This window comes from Mustela erminea, chromosome 16 (assembly GCF_009829155.1).
Source record: "Mustela erminea isolate mMusErm1 chromosome 16, mMusErm1.Pri, whole genome shotgun sequence".
Lineage (NCBI taxonomy): Eukaryota > Metazoa > Chordata > Mammalia > Carnivora > Mustelidae > Mustela > Mustela erminea.
Window position 1 is genome coordinate 43,460,576 of NC_045629.1, and position 5,275 is coordinate 43,465,850.

Below are 5,275 nucleotides of genomic sequence, written 5' to 3' on the forward strand. Positions count from 1 at the left end.
AGAGACACAAGAAACCATCTTGACAGCTGCCCTGCTGGGCTTCAGGGACAACACAAACGTCACTCAGGTCGCCACACCAGCTCTATGTTCTCATGGAAACCCTTCACTGACAACACAGGACACTACCTCAAACCACCTTAATGAGGGGGAAAAAAAATGGTGGTATACATTGTAAAAATACAAGGATCTTGAGGCCCCAAAGGACTTCTTTGTGGGATCAGAACCAGGAAATGAAAGCCAGCCGAAGCCAAGACTTCTGTACTGTCTCTCTCCCTCTCTGCACATGGCCTCTCGGTATCTGCTTTTCACTACACATCTGTTTCTCTCTTTTCTCTCCACCTACTATCTTTGTCTTCTCATCCCATGGCTCTGTGTCCCTTTGTTCTAGTCACAGGCTGAGACAGATGATCTCTGAGTCCCAATTCTGAAGTGCCAGGAAAGACCATTTGATGGTTCCACTTGGATGAAACGTCCACCCTTGGTCCAATCCAGTGAGGCCTGGGAGGGGGGGCTAAGGAACAGGAGGCGGGGCTAAGGAACAGGAGGCGGGGCTAAGGAACAGGAGGCGGGGCTAAGGAGCAGGGCCTCCGGTAAGGGTGGGAAAGAAGGACATTCTTGGCCAAAAGGGGCTTCTGTGAGCTGCGTGACATCACAGAAAGTGTCTACTAGTCTCTGGCTATCCTGTCATCTCTCCATAGAGGCTTCGCTTGTTCTTTGTCCTCGGGCACTAGTTTGTAGTGGCCCAGGCTGATAATGTCTACATTCACTAAGTTTCTCCATTCTCTTATTTTCTACCCCGTGGCTTCTGCTCACCTCTAGCAGCTACTATTCCATAGCTTCCCCTTACTGCCTGTCTCCATGTCTCTGGGCTTCTTTCCCACTTTACCACCATCATCTCTCTGAGGGAAGGGGATTTGCTCTCCGGAAAAGTATACTGGATTGGATCGGATCTCCACGGTCATGTAGCTCTGTCTGGGTCAGTCGTCAACCCATCAGTCCATCAGTCCCCGATCCCATCACAGTAGCCAGGGTAGTAGGGTTACAGGCTACAGAATGAATAGAAACCAAAAATAAAGATCTGAACCGTCTGTTTCCGCTTTTCCCAGAAAAGAACTCAGGGCCTGGCAGCTTTCCTCAAAAAATGTCACGAACTTCTAGCACTGAAATCAGAAAAGACCTATCCTATCTCCGAATACTCTTTGGACAGAAAATGAGCTCCTTAGGAATCTCTATGGGCGCTTTAAATTGTCAAACAAGAACTACTTTGGCATTTTTTAGGTATTTAATAAAATCACTACTCTTCTATTCAGCGTACTATTGTATCCTCAGTTGGTATTTTAATAAGCTGCCTTCTCCTCAGATACCTACTTCTGAGAATCGGAAAGTAAAAGTAAAATAGGGTAAGTACTTGATAGATTAAAGCAAAAAAAAAAAAAAAAAAAAAAAAACCAAATCGTGCATCACAAAATCATTTAAGACTGCTACATAACTTCTCCATGACGAAGGCCTCATGATCTTGGTGGTAAGACTGCAATTCTTCTTGTAAAATTCTCTGTAAACTGCTTATTTAAACAAGTACAGACAAGCACCATTCTCTCTCCTGCCCTGTAGTCAGAAATATGAGCCAATTAATACTAAATGTTACAATGCCTCATTTCTTGTCATAAATTAGGGGAATTGTAACACGCAAACATAAAGTAAGAGGAAAGAATACATCACCGAGAACCAGTGGGAAATTAAGAAAAAGACACATCATGTTGCATAAAAGATCCTAAATATTTTGATCTCCTAGATACAAGCCCAGCTTCCAATTCATTTATAACCTGAAGCATCCACTCACTGGTGAGCGCATCTCTGTACCAAAGAAGTGATTCCCTGCGGACAGGAAGTTCTCTTATCCACCACTAGAGACAAGCTCACAGGCCAGCCCAGGTGGGGCTTCTTGCTAGGGAAAACTCCCTTAGGGTGTGGTGAGTTTTATCTGATTGATAAGGACAGCAGACCAATCTTTCCTCCTTGTGCAGCAAGATTAAGATTTGCTTTGGAGTGCAGGGGGGCGGGGTGTGGGGAAGGGCTCATTTGTATCCCTGAAAAGTAAAATACTATTTTAAGTGGTAAATGGAGCAGGACAGCAAGATCCCAGCTTCATACACTCTCTCCGTAAGAAGCTCAGAATCACTCTCGTGCTCTAGCCCCGATGAAGGACTCTAGAATACTCAGGCTCAGAAGACAAGAGATGTGACCTACCAAGAACTAGAGCCCTGTTTCTTGCAATGAACCCAAATCCAATTCAGAGATTCCCTCCCTGACACAGTTCCCTCCCTCCCGGTTTAGTATAAAACATCTTTTGCCAAGGAGTCCAACACATTCCCAGTGTAATTTCCCTTAAGACAGTGGATCCAAAACTGAATATATCTTTATTAACAAAATCCAAAAGTAGCACATGATATCCAGACAACCTGGCCTAAAGGACAAAAAGACAAAATATAATATGTGAACGTAAGAAACCCAACGAGTGGAATTACTGCAAACCTAAATATAAAGTTTCTAGGTAAATCCTTTAGAATGAAAAAGCCATTGGAGATACACTCATTGGTCAGTGAGCCCTTCCACGGCAGTTACATATTATGGTGTTACGAACCACCTCAGAACTTTAGTTCTTAAAACAACTGTAATTTATGGCGCACGTGGGTGGCTCAGTGGTTTAAAACAACTCTAATTTATTAACTCATAATACTATGGGTCTTCAGTTTGGGCTAAACTCAGACGTGTGGTTCTTTTCTTGCTCTCATTTGGGCTTACTCGTGTCAGAACTATCAGTTGGCAATTCAGGCAGCACTAGATGATCCAAAATGGCTTCACTCATATAACTGAAAGTCAGTGTTGGCTCTTAGCTGGGCTTCTCCATGTCTCCATGTGGTCTCTCACTACCAAGGAGGCCGGCCTTGGCTTCTTCCCATAGCAGGAGCAGAATTCCAAGAAAGCAAGACCGGAGGCTGCAAGACCTGGAACTCTCATAGCTGAGAACTCCCACAAATGTCTTTCTTGCCACATTCCATTGGAGAAAATAAATAACGAGATCAAGCCACATTCAGGATGGTGGAAAATAGACTTCACCTACTGATGGAAGGAGAGGCAAAGTCATCTCGCTAAGGAAAGAGGACATAGAGATGGGAGGAATTTGTAGCTATTTATTACAGTCTGCGCCCGAGGTACATATCTTATGAGCTCTAGTGCATAAGATACCCAGCACCTAGTATAAAGTTTGGCACACATAGAAAATATTTCAAGTCTGATGTCCAGTGAATACACAAGTCTTCGGAAATATAGCCCATCAGTTGCCAGCTAGGTGAAAGACAAATTTCAAAATGGAAACTGCTAGTACTTTTTAAAACTATGGTACTAACGTCTTGATCGACTCTTTTCTTATGCAGTTATATTTCCCTTTTTTCTACTTCCATTGGCATGAAAACTTGTTTCCTGCAAATACCTAAGCTTGGATGAGGATAATTCTGACATCTCCTTGAAAAAGTGTGCTCCTTCTCCATACCAGTTTCTAGCACCATCAAAACAACATGAATCCTTGTAGATTAGATTATATAAACTGCTTGTAAATATAACTGATGTTCTGTTCCACAACATCTGGAAGCACATAAGGCCGCAATCCATTACCAAAAGAATGCAGGCACACTTGCCCTGGCCACACTCGAGGTCTGTCTAGGAAAGGAACTCACGGCTACTTCTTCTTCTCCATCTACATGCTCTTCCCTTTTCTGGAAATGCAATCCACATTCACAACTGAGTTGTTTTGTTTTATTTTGTTGCATTAGAGAGGGAGAGAGAGTTGGGGAGAAAGAGTGAGAATCCCAAGCAGACTCCACACCCAGCACAGAGCCCCCAATACAGGGCTTGCATTCACAACTCTGAGATCATGACCTGGGTCAAAATCAAGAGTTGGATCCATAACCACCTGAGCCTCCGAGGCAACCCTGCAGCTGAGTAGTTTTATCAGCCTGTTTCCCACCTCTAGAATCTCAGGGGGTCCAACAGCCTTTTCTCATTTCATTCTGTCCCTTTCAGTCCAAGCTGACAGTTCTTCTGCAGGTATAAAATTATCAAGAACATTGTGAAGTCTCCCATATATGTCGCTGGGATTTGCTCTGTTAGGCAAAAGGGGTTGTCCACAAATCTTTGCTAGGTAATCCCATCTCTGTTGTGCTTTCACTGAAATCGCTGAGAAATATTCCCCTTTTGTAGTCTTTTGTGTAACTCAATACTCTGACCTTTTGATCTTTCTGAGATATTAACAAAAGGTCATATAGCCACACCCTCTGCTTGATCTTAAAAGCATGCTTTCCAAACACTAAATCTCTCTATTTTAGCACTCATTTGTAATCTGGATAGGCCGAAAGGCTCCCTTTGAAAACATCAAGTCTTGGGGCTTTTCTGTTTAACTGTTCTCTCTCTCTTCTTGCATTTTACTCTCAGTAGCAAGAAGAAACTAGGCTGTACCTTCAACGCTCTGCAGAAAAATCTCCTCAGCTCAGTATCCAAGTGCATCATTTGCCAAGTTCTGTTTTCCACAGAAACGCAGGTCACAGGCCAGCTAACCTTCCTGCCACTAGATAACAAGGATCCACTTTCCTCCAGCTTCCAATAACGTGTTCTTCAGCTCCCTCTGAGTCCCCACCAGAAGGGTCCTTAAAGCCCAGATTCCCATTAGCAGTCTGCTAATGCTGATGAGGGAGCAGAAAGCTGGCTGAGGACAAAGCAAAAGGTTGACACCTCGAAATCTCCCCCTCATCCCCACAACTCCTGGGTGGGACAAATGTGACATTCTTTAGGAATCTCCCAACTATCTTGATGTTAATGGCTTGCTAAAAGGGAAAGACAACCTTGACTGCAGGCAAGACCTCCAGTATCCATACCTTGTAGGCCCCCTTTAGCATATGAAAGCTCCGTTGAAACCTCCCTTTCCCTCACCTTCGCCCAACCACATGGTACCTACCTGCCATCCCTCACAACCCGGGGCAGCAGCCCTTCCTGCCCACGGGTCCTGTCCCCGTGTTTTAATAAACCACCAGTTTGCACCAAAGATGTCTCAAGAATTCTTTCTTGGTCATCAGCTCCGGACCTCACCCCACTGAACCTCACCTATGTTCTAGAACTTCATCAATACTATGCCGGTATTCTCTAAGACGATTCTCATCAGCAAGACTTTAACATCCATATTCCTACCTTCAGTATGTCTAAGGCAATCCAGCTGCCTCGAAAT